This window comes from Mustela erminea, chromosome 12 (assembly GCF_009829155.1).
Source record: "Mustela erminea isolate mMusErm1 chromosome 12, mMusErm1.Pri, whole genome shotgun sequence".
Lineage (NCBI taxonomy): Eukaryota > Metazoa > Chordata > Mammalia > Carnivora > Mustelidae > Mustela > Mustela erminea.
The window spans coordinates 31542982-31561370 of NC_045625.1; positions in this window are offsets into that span (position 1 = coordinate 31542982).

The window sequence follows — 18389 nt, forward strand, 5'->3', positions numbered from 1 at the left end:
CTTCTCAGCAGTGTGAGTGTCCTGCCTCAGCCAGTGCCGAAATCCCAGAGCAGCGACAGAGAAGCCAGTGTCATGGGGCTTCTGGTTTCAGGATATGCTGGAAAGGCGAGAAGGAAGCTTGTCTTCCCCTGGATCAGGGCCAGGGCCGGGTGGCAGGGCCTCCCCCGCCAGGAGCTGGGACGTTCCCCAGGTGCCCGGGCATCCCCAGGTCAGTAGAGCCGCCAGCACTTCTCCAAAGCATTAACTTGGGTCAGAGCATAAATCATCCAGCCCTTTGCACAGACCAGATGTCTTGTCAGCTTGGACAAACCCTGCCCCGAATCTGCGACCTGACAAGGGGCCTTGTGTTCACCCAACTTAAAGGAAGGGTTTGCGGGAAAGGAATTAAAATCCCCTATAGCGACTTCTTGGTGGACTTGAGGTTAAGACGCCTTCACGGGGCCGTACCTCTTCACATTGCCTCCGTGACTCTGACCTTCAAGCCTTTGGCCACACCCCGCCCACCATCTGACCTGCCTACTCTGGACCATTGCCAAATTCCCACCTTTTCTCAAGGTCTGTGGCAGACATTAATCCCTCTTCAAACTCTGTTCTGGTACTCCCTCCCAGTTAGGAGAAACGCGAGCCCCTTCTCTGGGCTCCCAGCCTCTCCTGGGAACACGGCAGCACATCCCAGGCCAGTCAGCGCGGGACGTGTCCATCCGCCCAGCCTAGAACCCAGGAGCAGCTCGGTTGATGAATGGACCCATAGTCAGGCTTCTTTCTTTCCCCTTCTCCTGAAGCGTGCAGCACAGCCTGCTGAAAGGCCCTAGTTAATGTAATCTGTGGTACCCAAGCTGGTCCTCTTTGGGGGGACCTAGCCACCCCCTCATTTGCCTGTTAATGACTCACAGCTGCCCCTTTTCCTGGACGAATCTCCCTCAGGCCAACACTTCTCCAGGAGGTTAGACTTTCTCCTCCACCTACTCCCAACCAAGCCTTGCAGGGCTTTGGCTAAGTGACCCCAGGGGGATGCAAAAGGGCACGTCCCTCCCCTCAAAGGGACAACTCTGCAGGGTGCTTTAAGCTCCAGAGTCAGTCCTGCTTTGGCTCCCTCCACAAGGATCGGGCCCAGGTCAGGCTTTACCTGAGACCACAACTTGCGGTGCCCACCCATCCCCATGGGGTAGTCAGACTTAAGAAATAAAAATCCAGGATATCCGGTTAAATTCGCTTTTCAGATAAACAAAGCATATATTTTTAGTCTAAGTACGTCCCAGGCCCTATTTAGAACATACTTGTAGTAAAAAAATTACTTGTTTATCTGAAACTCCACTTTAACTGGATGTGCTCTATTTTACGTGGGAGCCCTACCCTCACCACATGTGTTCCTCCCCTTCCTTCTCTGGCTCCTGCTTCCCCGCCTCCCTCCCTTGCCAGTTTTTCCTAAAGGGCGCTCCCTCAACCAACTATAGGAACCTCATCTCAGGCTCTCCTTTTAGGGAACCTGACTTGACAGCCTCATTACCTCTTTCCACCATCATCTTCATGCTAGGGAAGGCCCTCCACTTTCCCTGGAGAACACCTCTCTTTGGCCCATCTCTTGGCATTAGATGGACAGGCCGTACCAAGGAGGCTCTCTGGCTGGCCCCTGGGGAAGCCACGGACCTTAACTACATTCCTACAGGACTGGCCCCTTGGAAACCTCAGAGGAACACAGAGATGTCCCAAATCTTTATAACCATGACCTCTTTTAGGGAAACTGTTTTCACCCACCCACGAGAGAGCCACTGCTGCTGGTTTAAGATGTCACACTCGGGAACATGAAGGCTAGATGGAGTGGCCTCTGGGGAACCTCCTGACTAAGACCTGAGGAGATCTGGAGTTTTCATGAGCCTGACATCTGTTTGTGAAGTACTTAACTTCATGTCTGGCACAGGGTGGTACTTACTGAGTAGTTGCTTTTAGTATTTATCATAAGCAGTAGTTAAGAAATAACTTCTGATTCCCCAGAGAACAAAGGATTAGGAAGAAGATGTCCTATGGTGCACCCAGCTAGAGAGAGTTTAGGTCAAAGCCACCCAAGGATGGAGAGAGTTGTCTCATAAGGTAGTGAGCTCCCCGTCATCAAAGGGAAGATAGAGAGAAGAAAGATATTTACCTACCCACCAGGGGCAGCTAAGTTCTATCCATCACCTCCTTTAACCAAACACTGGGGTGTTGGTGCAGAGGCTGGATGACAGCATGGGAGATCATGCTGGAAGAGCGTGTGAAGGTCCCTCTTAGACTTGAATTCCAAGATCCTGCAAAAACCACTGCCACCCCACATTTATGACAAGCCCAGTGGCCTCTCTGGTGTCCAGGAATTTGGCAAATCATTCCAGGACAATGTCCCAGGTGCCGCCCATACTTTTCAGAACAGTGTGTGCTCCTGGACTAGTTAAGAAACTACTGCTCCCCAACCCCAGCAAGAGAGCAAGAAAGATGACTGACCTATGGACATTCAAACCCCTGTCCCTTAAATCCTCTTTTTGCCTGTCACTGCACTGTTGGTGGTCCCTTTTCTCGAAGGGCCTGGCTAAGCCACAGACTGTTTGACTGAAGGGATTGGCTTTCTGTCCATCTCCCACAACTGTCACGGGGACTCCCAGAAGCCCTCATTTCACATTCAACCTCACTGAACATTCTTTGTGCACAAACACAGATCACGGGGCTGGAGGAGACTGTGGCTCCTAGTCCAAACCTTAGCACACCCGGGAGTAGAGGCCCCTCAGGAACACCCCTGCTGAGTGCCTCTGCCTAACACCTTCTAGGTGGAGAGCTTGCTCCCAGCGGGCACCACCCCTCCTCCATCTGAACTGCTCAGCCCCTGGAAGGGGCTTCTCCTAGCCCTGTGTGTCTGCCTCCTTGTGGCCGCCTCTCCTCTGCCCTAGCACATCCAGAGACAGCCCAGGATGCCCAGTCCTGTTGGAAGCAGGAGTGCAAAGAGGCATAGGGAGGCAGGGGGAGGAAGTGGCAAGAGATGAAGTCAGAGGGTGAGTAACATGGGACAGGGAGCTGGCAGGGCTGGGCTCATTCCAAGAACCCATCCTGTATCCTGTAGGCGCCAAATCTTTCTGTCATGCATTTCACGAAAGTTAGTTCTTCAGGATGTTCCTCCTCAGCCCCCTGAAAAGCTTGTCATCCCAAAGAACATTCTCTGAGGACTGCAGAAAACTGGGGTATTGTGTGACCTGTCGTGGTCACAAGAAAAGGGTGGTCAGGAAAGAGAAGCGACAAAACCGTGCCACGGGGAGGACAGCTGACAGAACTGGGTCTGTTTCGCCAGAAGAATAGATTTGGGTGAAAATCTGAAAATCTTTCCTGGGGAAGAAGCATTGGACCATCTCCAAATGGAACAAAAAATTGGCCTTAGAACAAAAGGATAAACCATCGGAGTGACCCAAAGCTTTCTATTAGACAGAGCTAGTTAACATATGCTATGGTTGTGAGAGGTCCCTGTCACGGAAGGGGTCCAAGCTGGAGACGACAGATCCTCCAAGCAGCCCCCTCCTGGGTGGAGGTTGGACTCGATGCCTTTTTATATCTGAGAGTCCGGGACTTTTCTTTTGGTACATATCCATCACCCCGCACTACCCTCCCCCCTGCCCCCGACACACACACACACACACACACACACACACACACACACACACAGCCTGGACATTTAAAGACTCGAGCTCTTTAATTCTCAAGGCTTTTCAAGGCGCACCAACGCAGGGGGAGCTTCTCTTGCTTTGCAGAGCTTTGGTCACTCAGAGATTTTCCTATCGCTGACTCGGTTGTCAGCAAGGAATAAAAACCTTTCCTCTCTCCTTGGGAGGAGCGGAGCAGATTGTCTGGATCTGCCGCTTATTGCCCTGGCTCTGGTCTCAGCACCAAACGCGTTCCTTCTGCGCAGTCTGTTCCCATTTTGACAATGCAGAGGGGAGAGCTGGAGAAAGTCCCATAGCCCAGGGTGCTGGGAGCCGCAGGGCGGGGCTTAGCTCTGGGACCAGAGGGATCGAATTTGCATTTAAGAAAGATGAGATGGAGTCCCCAGCTTTGGAGGGAAGCAAGGAGAAAAGTTTGGCTGGGGTTGCGTATATCCTCAGCATCTTTCAAAAAGAAAGTGCTACCTCCTGCCGCCTCACCAGGGTTTTCTCAAGGACAGAGTCACAGGAGGCAGCCCCCACCCCAAAAAAACCTCTCTAGCATCCCAGAGATTAAGATAATAATAAATTGGTTCTTCTCTGCATAAGTGATGGGATCGACTGTCATGTCCTGCTTAAGGATGCGCTACTAGACTCTGCTTATTTAGATCCAGAAACTGTTCTCATGTGGGCTGGAGCAGTCTACATCCTGCAACCAGCGAAGAGCAATTCATTAAATGATATGACTCCACTAGGATTTGCTGGAGTCCCACACCATGCTGGGGCCTGTACCAGGCACTGGGGAGCAAAGAGAAATGAGATCCAGGATTTGACCTCAAAAAGTTTAAAGTCCAATGGGAGAGACAATCTCGAACAAAAAAAAAAAAAAAAAAAAAAAAAAGACCATCCGTGCAGTCAGGGCTCCAGGAGAAGTCTGCTCTGAGTCCACAAGCTGCCCAGGAGCCTCAGGGACAGTGTCCTCAAAGAAGGGATGTTTAAGATGAATGCTCAGAGATGAGCCGGATTTTATGAAGCTCCAAAGGCAGGAGTGGGAAGGGCTGATGGAGGGAGGGATCTGTGTCTGCAAAGGTGTGGGAAGGATTTATTTAAGGAGCCACGTATACTTTGGCGTGACCAGAGCCACATATGATGTATGTGGGGACATGCAAAAGATGAGGGTAATGCAGTGGTTTCAACCACGGGTGACTTTGTCCCCCAGGGATGTTTGGCTATCCGGGGGGAGGGGGGAGAAGGGTGGCCTGAGTGGGATCTAGTGAGCGAAGGCCAGAGATACGGCTAAGTGATGCTCAGGGCAGCCCCCACAACAAACAATGATCGAGTTCCCGACGGCAATAGAGCCGAGACTGGGAAACCCCGAGCTAGAGAGAGGCGGTGGCCACATCAGGAAGTGTGGAGCTCCATTAGGGGCACCACGTTCTTCCGTTTTGCGAGGATCACACGGAAGGGGCGTTCGGGGAGAGAAACCAGGGTAACACCGATCCTGCCATTCAAGGTCCCCCTCACCTGTCTCAGCCACCGGCCCCAGCCCCAGCTTTGTTTTCTGCACCCATCTGATGAGCCTGCCTCCCATGTCTGCCTCTAACTTGCTGATTAAAAATCTTAAATGCAGAAATTTCTGGGGCAAATAATGCCTTAGGTTCCTACGTGATCATTCCATTTATGGGGAGTTTGCACCCCTCATCTCATTTTACTCATTCTACAAACGAGGGAAACGAAGCTCAGAGAGGCTGTGCCATCTACGGATCATTTAACTGCCGCACGCTCAGCTCCGTCTCTTCTCGCAGCTGTCCGCTTGTGCGTTGGGAACCCCCCGACCGGCCACCGAGCGTGCCCGGCTACCCTCCACCCTGGCCCTAGGGCCTCCTTTCCAGCTTCCAGATTCACAGCCGGGTGAGGGGCCAAGAACAGGCTCCCTGACTCCGACCATAGCCCTGCCACAGGGGGCTCACGCCTTTGACCATAGGGGACTCACGCTCCCCGTGGTGACCTGGCCGCCTTGGTAAGAGGACCTCTCCTGGCCGGCACGGCGGGGACAGCTGCTCGGCTCGTGTGCTCTGGCCAGGAGGCATTACTGACCCTGTGATCTGGCCCTTCATCTGAACTGGCAGATGGGCACGGGTGCCTTGTCATGACCCCGCTCCCCCTCTGCCGAGCACACCTGACCGCTAAATCACCCAGCCGAGGACAAACACCGGTCAGCTGAGGGGTTGTCCTCTCCAAGGAGAGCCCCCAAATACTGCTGATGGTAAATGTCGCCGTTCGTGGGGACAGCATGGCAAACCACGCCAGGTCAGGCGCCGGGCAAACTCTCCGTCATCGACACTGTTGATTCTAACATCTTGTTCGAGGTCTGCTTGTCTCTGGTTTCTAAGTTGATAACATAACAATCTTCTACCCCAAAGTTCAAAAGCTCATGGAAAACTGACTTCCTACTTTCCTAAAGCCATTGCCATCTCCCCAGTAAAAAAAGAAGAAGAAGAAAAAGAAGAAACAGCAGCAGCAGCAGTGGCTAGCCTGCTCTACCCCCACCACCCTCACCCAAGCCCAAGGAAAGTAACCAAGGACACTGAAGCTTCATAACATGTTCAAATCCCGCCTGGTCTCAGGCCCCCTGTGTCATGTCAGCCCCACCCACCCCGTCCTGCTCCATCAGCCTGGGCCCAGCGGCCCCTTGGGGTGAGTCTTTCTTCCACCCGCCTGGCCCAGCAGCTCTCTCTTGCTGACCGTGGATCCATCCCTCCCCCCTCATGTTTCATGTTGCTCCTTCTCCTGCGGCATCCAGCCACTGCATCAATGCCCCAGCCGTGGAGAGCGCCTGACCCCTGGCTGCAGGGCAGACAACAGGACACAGGGACCAGGAGGAAGGAGGTGGCCGGCACAGGCTGCTGAGCGTGATGGCGGCCGGGACCAGAGTGGAGATCACAGGAAAGGGCAAAGGGAGCTGAGCTTGGGTTGAAAGAATGTCAAAGGCGGGGTGGGGGTGGGGGTTTCCAAGCCCCCAATGGGGCATGGGGTGGGAGATGGGTCCTTTCTAATGTTGAGGTCCTAGAATCATAAAGGGGGCTACACTGGCGGGAGCACTGCTATGGTCAGGATCATATCTCTTTCTTGGGGTACACAACCACAGCACCCATTTCTTCATGAGGCAAGAGTTTGCAATTTCCAGGGCAGGGCTCTTTAAGGACATCTGGAGCCCCTTGTCATGGTCCCCTTCATCACCCCACGCCACTGGTGAGCGTGATTCCCAACTGGGGGCTGTAACACACTACTAAGCTATGTGACGCATAACACAAGGCTTTGACCCAGGGTGGGCCCTCTGCACCGAGCCATGGGACACTGTGATAGTGAGGCAGCCACCATGTCAAGTGGCTGCTCTGATGGGGTTTCTAAAAATACTCCTGGTCTGCTGCTCACGGGACACCAGCCCAGCCCACAGCAGTGCCAGGCAGACAAGTGTGTGCAACCTACTCTCTCCGCCCCCCCGTCCTCCCCACAGGCACCCCGTTAGCTCAGGCTCCTCGAATCCCACCAGGGTAATTCCTCCAGCCACCTGACTGCTCGCCCCTCTGCACACGGACCACCAGAGGGTGACCAAAACCCACCGGAGACCCGCCCATAACTAAAGCCTCTTTGCTCATGCGTTCACTCACGCGTGCAACGACGTCACAGGCACCCAGCACACATTTCAGGGGCCAGTGCTGGGTGCCTCTGCCGGACCAGGCCTTGGGATAGGTGCCGCCGATGGGGTGAGCCAAGCCAGACCCAAGAGCTTAGGTACCCATTTCTGAACCCAATTCTGGGGAACTCAAGAAGAGGCGAATCGAATCTGGAAGGTTGGAAGTCAGAAACTGGCTACATCTCAGAGCTCATTATTGACCAGGAAGGGGCAGGAGTGAGTCTTCTGGGATCTGGAGATGTTCCCCATCTGGATCTGAGTGATGGTGTCATGGGTACAATAATATGTAGAAATGTATTGAGCTCTATGCTTAAGATTTGTGCCTTTTCCTATGTATGTCATGCCTGAGTAATTTTTCGAAAAAATTTATCTGATCTATTACTCTGGTGTTACTTCGTGTAGTCCTATGCATACCCGGGACTCAAAAACAGGTGAGAAAGCGATGTACCAACATTGTCGCAGAGCCCATCTCTGACTGGTGAGGGGTGGGGGATTTTCATGTCCTTTCTATGTTTCTGGGTTTCCCCAATATTCTGTACTGAACGTGCCTGGCTTATGTAATCAGATTAAAGATACTACATGTTATTTTGAAAGTAATAACCCTAGAGAAGAAACACGCTACAAGCACGAGAGAGGTGGCTCTCTTCCCAGAGGGAGCAGAGCCTGCTCACAAGATTTTGTCCTCTGACGGTGAGGACATGGGCTTAGGAGTCCTGATCCAGGCCCCAGGGTTTCAGCACCACTAAATAAAGCTCCTGGCAGCCGGAGGGCTGGGAGGTGGGGCTACCGGAGGAACCCTGGGGCTTTCCTCTCATTCCTGGGGGGTGAGGTAGGGGGGGAGAAGCCTCCAGGGCATTCTGGCTCTGTCTCTAGAACTTGCCTGACTCTGGTCTCCTGCAGTTCTGACCCCTGCTGCCCAGGATCCTGTAACCCAGCCCCAGGGAGGCACAGGCACAGTGACTCCGGGAGCCTTCCTTATCCTGCCGAGGATAAGTGAGAAGGACCTGCCAGCAATGTAACTTTGGGGGCCATGGTGAGAAAGGGGGGAACGGTGGGGGTACAAAAGCAAAACCCAAACCAGACGATGCTCTAGAAACCCTGAGAGAGGAAGAAAAAGGAGTGTAGAGGAATCCTCTGGTCTTGGTTTTCTCCCTGGGGAGTGGGGGGCTGTTGTGAGATTAACGTACGAGTGAGCAACATGGAAATATCCAGAGTTGGGGGCCTGCTTGTGTTCTGCTTTTGCTGACACTGTGGGTGGCGTGCTAGCTCTCTCCCTCACCTCTTTCTCTAATCCTAGTGCCCCTCTCTGTTCCCTGCTCTGCGTAGGCCATGGGATGCATTTTTTTGGGCCCTTAACCTGATTTCTGCATTGGCAAGGCCGGGGGCGAGGGAGGGTCATATGATGAGTATCTGCTTGTGATTCACAAACGTATTTTGTATTTCCAGCGTGGATCCTACAATCACTTCCCCCTCCCTCCCACCTCTCCCCCCGCCCGGACACACAGGCTCCCACAGTGAAGTCATGTGAGGCCTTCTCGGATTGAGTACAGGAACGAGCCCGTGGCCCAGCTCTGCCCTGTGACACACATAGCCTCCAGCGGTCACATGGCCTCCAGCTGCCACCACCTGCCCTCTGTCCCCAGCCTGGTGCCCTCTCCCTGGCAGGCTTCCCTCGTCCCTCCAGGCTGGAATCTTGGCAGATAGAGGGACTGAGAGACAGAGGTTTCGGGGCCAACAGGCTTGGGCTGTTCTCATCCTCGCCGACCTCAAGGTGGGACCCCATCCAGGAGTCTCCTCGATACCACATGGAGTGCCCCACCGAGAAGCTGGTGCCCTGCTGGCCTGAGGCAGAAGCAGAGGAGCTGTTGGCAGCTGGGTCCTGCAGCAGCCCCAGCCAGAGCCCCCGTGAACGAGGAGCTTGGCCCCCCCGAAACGAGGCCGTGTGAGGAGCCAAGAGCACCATCCTGCTGCATACCTCGTGGAAGGGCAGGTGTTAGCAGCCCGGCCTCAGAAGGAAGCAAGAGGGCAAATATAGGCAAGGCCATCTGGATACAGACTCGAAAGTAAACAAACAAATAAGGAAAAAACTTGAGAGCCGTGGTTCTCGATAGAGAGCAATTTGCCACCCCAGGGCCAAGTCAGGAGGCCAGAGAGGCTGTCACTAAATGTCCTAGAAGGAGAGGCCTAGCGGCCGCCGCTAACAAAGGCTTATCTAACCCCCAGTGTCAATAGTGCCTCAGTTTAAACCCTGTGATAGAGAGAAGGAGCCCTCCCAGGGGGGATCTGAGCAGGTCCCCCAAAGGAACTCTTCTGCTCCACTGGAGTAAGTTGTGACTGTCCCTCTCGGGCTCACTGTCCTTCAGCACTTGCCCAGTTCCCACAGATTTGGACCCAGACCTCTTGGCACACATGGCAAGCCTTCCTTCCCTGATCTGGCCCTGGTTTACCCTTTAGCCTCACCTCCTGCTGGGTTTTGGTGACACCAAACTATTTACAGTGTCCTACTACCCCAAGACCTTTCCCTTGAGTAAGGGGATTCCACGTCCAGTGTCTGAAATGCTGTCTTCTGTCTGAAAAGTCCTCACCCACCCTTCTGGGTCCAGCTGGGTCTTTCCCTCATCTGGGACCCCCTCCTCTTGTTACCCTGCACCCCCCCACCCCCACCCCGACCCCGCTGTCCCTGGAGCGACACGGGACACCTTGCATAGAGCATCACACCTGTATATAGAACAGGTGCTGGCACAGTAGGCCTGTGTGTCTGTTTCTCCCACCAGCCTGTGAGTTCCCTAGATGGTAGGTCTGTCTCCCCAGGGTCTGGGGAGGACTTGAACAATGGGATCCCCTCTCCTTGAGCTTCGGTGAGTGGGCAGGTCCAGCCTACTGTCCCTCAGTGGCAGAAGATGGATGGGGGTGCTAGAGAATGTGCAGAGGGAGATATGAGGTCTACTGAGCCATCAAAAGCAGCTGGGAAGCGGGGGCATAAAATGAGTCCTAAGGTTCCCAGCCGAACAGGGTCTGGGAACAAAGTCACAGAGAAGCACTCGCCCTGAGAGACTAAAAGGGAGAGAATCTGGGTTGATTCCCAAGGTGGGGGCTGTGGCAATCAGGGCCAGTAGCAACCAGGCCCAGCATTGCCGCCAAGTGCTTGGCAGGGGCATTGGTATCTGGATGAGGAAGTTTGGCCACTCACACTTGAAAGCAAGGTCACTTACTTTTCCTCAAATCACTTTCATGGGGAATGCAGGGCAACTGAAGACATTCCCATTTTATAGGTGAGGACGTCGAGGCACAAGGAGGTAAAGGGTCTGTCACCAAACTGCTGGGTACTGCATCCCACCCTCTCTCTTTGGGCCGCACCATGTTGAGTTAGTTGAGACAAGATCAATCAGCTCATTCCGTCACCACTGGTTTGATTTCTGTGGACAAACCCAAAAGCCAATCTAAAAAAAACATTTCTCCAAAGCCACGTCTTGTGTGTTCAGTTATCCATAGAATTTGTTTTTCTTCTTTGCAGCCTGGCGATATAATTGACCTACAATAAATGGCATATATTTAAAACATACGATGTGATGAGAGTTGACATATGTATACTCCCATGAAACCATCACAACTGAGACCACGAACGTATCCACTGCCCCTAAAAGATTTCTTGCCCACACACACAGGCAGCCACAGACCTACTTTCTGTTGCTATTACTACACTTTCTAGAACTTATGTAAATGGGATCACACAGTATGTACTCATTTTTATCTGGCTTCTTGTTTTTTTTTTTTTTAGATTTTATTTATTTATTTGACAGAGAGAGAGCGCGCGCACGCAAGCAGGGGGAGCAGCAGGCAGAAGGAAAAGCAGCCTCCTGATGAGTGAGGAGCCCAATGCGGGACTTGATCTTGAGACCCTGGGATCATGACCTGAGCCAAAGGCAGACTCCTAACCTACTGAGCCACCCAGGCGCCCCCCTCTGACTTCTTTCATAGTTGCTTTGAGATTTGTCCATGTTGTTGCATGTGTCAAAAGTCCATTCCTTTTTATTACTGAGTGGTATTCCATTTTATGGATGGAGTACCACAAATTGTTTATCCATTCACCTGCCCATGGACATTTGGGTTGTTTTCAGTTTGGGGCTATTACAAACAAAGCAGCATGAGCATTCGCAGACAAGTCTCTGTGTGAGCATACATCTTCATTTTTCTTGGGTAAAGAAAAAAAGTCTACTTGGGAGTAGACTGGCTCAGTCATATGGTCAATTTATGTTTCATTTTTTAAGAAGCAGGCAAACTCTTTTCCAAATTAGTTGTGCCCCTCTACCTTCCTGCTGCCAACCTATGGGAATCCTCTTCCTCCGCATCCTCACCAACACTCTATATGGTCCATCTTTTTAATTAAGCCATTCTAGTGGGGGTGTAGTGGTAGCTGCTACAGTTTTAATTTTCCTAATGACTAACAATGTTGAGCTTCTGTTCATGTGCTTCTCTACCATCCATGTATCTTCCCTGATGGAATGTCTATGCAAAGAAAAAGCTTCAAAAGGGTATTGTATTTGTTTAGCGTAGACATAGTAAAGCACACAATTTTGAACAGAGTCTTTGGTTACCTTCTCTGAACTTCATTTTCCTCTTATGAAAAAGAAGAGTAATAATAGAACCCAATACAGTTTATAGATTTTTATTTAACAGACAGATCACAAGTAGGCAGAGAGGCAGGCAGAGAAAGAGAGGAGGAAGCAGGCTCCCCAACTGAGCAGAGAGCCTGATGTGGGGCTTGATCCCAGGACCCTGAGACCATGACCTGAGCCGAAGGCAGAGGTTTTAACCCACTAAGCCACCCAGGTGCCCCAGAACCCAATACAGTTTAAATGAGGATCAAATACTTAAAAACTAGCATATAGAACTTTAAAAACATTATTCATAATTATTATTATAACATCTTCTGTTGGTCTGATTTGAATTGTAACCATCAAGACTCCTGGCATATGTCGGAAACTAGTCTCTGTGGAAATTAAATTGTGCTTTGTATACACTACAGTAGATACGCAATTTTTTTTTTAATCTCTAGGTATGTAAAGAATGGAATTTAGTACAAGTGTAGTGTTTCAGAACTGAAAGAGTCCTTAGAGCTATTTAAATCAATACCATGCCTTGGCTCAGGGCTTCTGGAAAGCAGAGCCTGAGGCAAGGATTATAGTACTGAGACTTTACTTGGGAAGCACAAACAGGAAAAAACTAGGAAGTGACACAACAGAAGATGTGTGGGTTATCTACCACCCAAGTACTCAACAAGGCACCAAAGAAACACAGTAGGTCTTTTGGAAGGCATGCTTTCTCAGAACACAGAATTTCCCTGGAAGGCCTTCAGAGAGAAGCCACACTTGACAGAAGCCCAAGGAAGAGGAAAGTAGGGGACCTGTGCCTGTCAGTTCTCCTCCTATGGTCAAGGTCCACCCCGGGGAGAACAAACTCCCCTTACACTCCAGGGTGAGTCATCGAGCACTATGGTGATCATTGGGAAAACACAGCCCACAGCCTGCCTTGTGGCATTTCATCTAGGCTCAGAAGTCAGAGGTAGGATGCCAGCCAAGGGAGAAAAAAAAACATAAGAAGGTGGATAGGACTTATGTCCTGACTTAGGCTGCACACCCTGAGAAGTCAACACTGACTCAAAGATTAGAGTGCTACAATCACCAAACTTAAAGAGCCAAGATGCCCTTCAACAGAGGAGTGGATGAAGAAGATATGGTCCATATATACAATGGAATATTACACAACCATCAGAGAGGATGAATACCTAACTTTCATATCAATATGGACAGGACTGGAGGAGATTATGCTGAGTGAAATAAGTCAAGCAGAGAGAGTCAATTATCACACGGTTTCATTTACCTGTGGAGCATAAGGAATAACATGGAGGACATTAAGAGAAGGAGAAGAAAAGTGAATTGGGGGAAATCAGAGGGGGAGATGAAGCATGAGAGACTTTGGGATATGAGAAACAAATTGAGGGGTTTGGGGGGGGAGTTGGGGGTATGGGTGAGCCTGGGGGTAGGTATTGAAGAAAGCACATATTGCATGGAGCACTGGGTGTGGTGCATAAACAACGAATCTTGGAACACTGAAAAAATAAAATTAAATTAAAAAAAAATTTTTTTGAGTGCTAGAGGTTCTGGGGGAATGGAAACCAGGCAGCACCAGTAGAAGAGTGGAGAAGGGACCAGGAAAGGAAGGTAGCTGATATGGGTAATGGTGATGAGAAGGCTACCAGTGTGGGTATCTGGGATGCAATCCTACTGGGGACATCTAGGAAACAGGATGAAACACATCACAGGATTTTCCCACCTTCAAGGTCAGGAAGCAGAGATAGCTACCCCCAACTTCCAACGGTCGTTGGCTGATGGCTGCTCCTAGGGACATTAACTTCCATTGCCCCTTCCCCCAGAGAAAGGTGAGTCCCAGCTGCTGGCAGTGGGATGACTTTGGCATATCCCTGGAGTGGTGACCACAGCCTGATTCTTCAGGGGTCAGCAAGCTATTTCTTAAAGGGCCAGAGAGTAACTATTTCAGATGTGCGGGCCATGTGGTTTCTGTTGCAACCAGTCAGCTTGACCACAGATAATACACAAACAGATGGGACTGACTTTGTCCCAATATAACCATATTTACAAAAACAGGCAGCCAACCTGCAGACCATCATTTGCAGACCTCTATGCAACATGTATGATGCATCCCATTCTGCAGATAAAGAAACTAAGGCCCAGTAAAAAAAAAAAAAAGTAATTGGTGCTATAGCCAGCCAGAGCCCCATCTCCTGACCTTCCACCTGCTCTACCTCGCTTCCTCTTTATTGGGTTTTTGGGATGTTTTCAGAGGACTTGTAGCCAGACCACTCCAGGGGGCAGTCCGTGGAACCTACAATTTTTAAATGGCAGTGGTTTGGTTACTCTTGGTGACTGGAGAAGCCTCAGGGCCTGCAGCCTTCCAGTCTGCAAGGATCACTCAGCACAGCTTCTGGGAGCATGGCCGAGCAGAGCGGCTCCGGGAGCCTCCGTGGGCCAGGCCCTGTCCCAGCAGCCTTGCCCCAGCTGCTCTGGGGAGAGCGACTCACAGTGGCCGCAAAGCACAGAGTGAGAGAGCGGATTCGCACTTTGGAGCCTGCAAATATCTAAAAATATCCAGGAATGTGTGCACATATGTGGCCATTCTGTGATCAAAACATCTGGGGAGAAGATTAAATGCTCCTGCTTTAATTTGCCTCAGATTCGGAAAAGACTAGGAAAGGGAAGGAAAGTTGAAAGTCATTGACTTTACTGGGGGGAAGGACGTCACAAGAGTTTTGTTTTTTACAAGGCAAAATAAGTTATGCACATGCAGAATCCTCCCCCAGGGGAAATCCTGGACCTCGGTTTCCTTGGGATTCTGGGGATTGTTTCTCATACGGGGGCGGAAATTTTATTGGCTACAGACTTGAATTCCTGATTTGATGCCTTTTTTTTTTTTTTTAAAGAAGATTAAAATGCCAAGTCTCCCAACCAAAACAGTAAGAGCTGTAATAATGTATCAAATCATTAAATGTCAGATCTGAAGAAGGCCTAGTGTGAGCCATACATTTATCAGTTGAGGGAACTAAGACTCAGAAAGCAGAGAGAGCACGAGATTTCCTCTTGTCCCTCAGAAGGTGGTGGATGGGGCGCTGAAATGCATGTGTCCTGACTCCCATACCAGGGGTGCAGTGGGAGAAAGATTTGGTGGGAAGGGTCAAGCCTGCTTCTGCTACTTCTAAGCCATAAGTCCTCATCTGTACATTAGAGATGATAATAATCAGTTGTTTCTGTAAGAAACCAGGATAGGACCTCTGGAGCCTTTGTTTGTTTGCTTGTTTTAAGATTTTTTTAAAGATTTATTTTACTTCTTTAAGAGAGAGAGCACACAGGGACAGAGGGAGAGGGAGAGAGAATGCCTCAAGCAGGTACCCTGCTGAGCATGGAACTTGTTGCAGGGGTTCCATCCCATATCCCACGATATCCTGACCGGAGCCAAAATCAAGAACTGGACACTCAACCAGCTAAGCCATTCAGGCTCCGCTGGACCCCTGGATCTAACATAGCTGCTTTCTTGAATCTTTGAGGTCCTTCACAGTAGGCAGATGCCCACCCTTCTCATTATAAACCATGGCCCAAACCCTAATAAATGTCTTGATATTTTGGAGTGGATGATATATGAGACTGAAACTCCACCTGCCTTAAATCCTTGGTCAGAAGCAGGCTAACTGCCCCATAAGGTACACTTTGGTCTGCCCTAATTCTGGAGGAGGACAAGTTAGACACGCCTTGAAGTTTAGGGCAGCCTGCATAATTCACCTACCCACGCGTTTTTTGTTTTTGTTTTTGTTTTTGTTTTTGTTTTAACTACACATGCCACACTTCAGTTTCCACTGGCTTTTCAAGTGCAAACGGTGGCTGGCTTCCTAGCCACTCTTTATTTAGAAGATAAGGCCCAGAGTAGAATCCTCAAAACAGAAGATTCAAAGGGAGGGGAGTCTAAACAGAACCTGCTACTCAGACACCAAAATTTTTCAACCTGCTTCTCATTCAGAACCATGATCCAAGCATGCCCTTGACTTGATGTCCACCAGAGGGGATACCTACTGCGCCCTCTAGAGGCCATCCTTTTTGTTTTATCTCCAGTTAGTCCAGAGGGCTCAGTGACCAGACCCACCAGAGGTAGAGATGTCCACAGCTAAAAGAAAAATTATCCTTTCCACTACTCTCACGTCCCTTGAATTCATTCATGAGACCACTGAGATGGGAGTTCATGCTCCCAAGGGCTTTACGAGTGCCTCCTTCATGCTGCCGCACATTCTCCATTCTATGATGAAAAGCTGTGTTCTCTCATACTCACCACACGACGAACAAGCTGAAGACTACATAACGGACATCCAAGAGCAACGAGCCGTCACCGCAATAGAAACACTCACATTTGCCACCACACTGTCAAGTTCTTAGAGAATAAATGCTTCTATTTTCATCAGTACCCCCTTTGCCACAGAGAAAAAATTTCTCAAATTCTCAGATTATGTCAGAAACTCCCTTTGCATCTTCTATATTTTAGTAAGCTTTTTAAAATTAAATTTGTATTTTAATTCCAGTATAGTTAACTTTTTACAGATACTATACTAGATATATTAGTTAACTATACTAGATATATTAGTTTCAGGTGTAGCGTAGAGTGATTCAACAATTCTGTACATGACTCAATGCTCATCATGATAAGCGCACTCTTAATCCCCATCACCCATTTCCCCCATCCCCCACCCACCTCTCCTCTGGTGGCCAACAACAATCTGTTCTCTGTAGATAAAAGTTTATTTTTTGGTTTGTCTCTCTTTTTTTTCCTTTTGCTCCTATATTTTTTTTCTTAAATTCCACGTATTAGTGAAATCGTATGGTGTTTGTCTTTCTCTGACTGACTTATTTCACTTAGCATTATAGTCTCTAGCTCCATCCATGTTGTTGCATCTGGCAAGATTTCATTCTTTTTTATGGCTGAGTAATATTCCATTGTGTATATACACCACATTTTCTTTCTCCATTCATCTATTGATGGACACTTGGGCTGCTTCCACAATTTGGCTCTCATCAATAAGGCTGCAGGAAACATAGGAGTGCATGTGCTCCTTCTTTCTTCTTATTCTGCTTGGTCCCAGCAATGGGAGCCATGGGAGCTGAAGGAGGCAGGATGGAAATTTGGTCTCTTCTTTGGTAGCTATAAATGGCATTATCTATGGCACCAACTTTCATACGCCCCACAAGCACCTCCATTCAATACTAACTCTCTAATGTGTTCCACTTCTCTGAAGTTCCAAAGGGTCAACAAGACAAATTATTGCCCAAAGACTCACTTGCAGCATCTAGGAAATACAGACTAATCCCAAAACCAAATGCCAAACACATATGCCAGTTTCCAGAAGATAAAGATCTGGAATTAAATGGAATTTAAAAACTCCTTCCTAGAGCCCACCTCTAGGGATTGAGGAGCATCTAAATGGCCAGGATTAGCTTCATCTTATCTCCATTTCCTGGGGGTTCCTTTTTTTCCCTATGGGGAAGAAGTGTCACATACTATATATATTTTTAAAGATCCCAGGGTATTTTTTTGTTTGGGAAGTAAGAAAACACAACCAGAGAGTCACTTAATCTGCATCATGTCTAGATGTTAGGCTGAGGTATAAATGTGAAGTCATATTGATCCTAAGATATGCTTGTGATTCATACATTCTGTGGGTATGGGACTAGTACTGTACACTTTTTACAGATACTATTGACTAAGCTGGCCTTACACCCAGATTCACTGAACCAAGTCCTACTTTATGCCTGTTGTCCTGACTTCCTGTCTGCTTTAGTATTTATCCAGGATGTTTGTGTTTTCCTTTTATTTTTGTGGGAGTTACTTCATTTTCTGGTGCACATTGTATAAACCTGTCTGGTGAACTTGCTTATATGAAGTGGCTAAGCATATTTCTAGATGGCAGTTAGAACAGGTGACATTAGGTGACCTAAGTTTAAGGTAACCATGAGGAAAATAGCTGCCCATTCATTGACTCTAGGTCTAAACATAAGAAAAGAGGCAAGGATTGGAGAATAGGCCTCATGAAGAGCTGAGCAAGACTTTGCTTGCTTGCTTGCTTGCTTTTTTATCAAAGGTTTTATTTATTTATTTGCCAGACAAAAAGGGCAGGAGAAAGAACAAGAGTACAAGCAAGGGGAGTGGCAGGCAGAGAGAGAATCAGGCTTCTTGCTGAGCAAGGAACTTGATATGGGACTCCATCCCAGAACCCTGGGATCATGACTTGAGCTGAAGGCAAACGCTGAACTGTATCCCATGAGCGAGACTTTTCTGATACTCTCAATCTTTGTGGCCCAAGGCCATATCCCTGAATCATAAAATAGATCAGAATATGGGGATATGTTGGCTACAGATTCCAGCTTCTAAGGAGAAAAGCTAAAGCACCTCCCACATACTCTACCCATAAGCAGGAGTTTTCTGACATG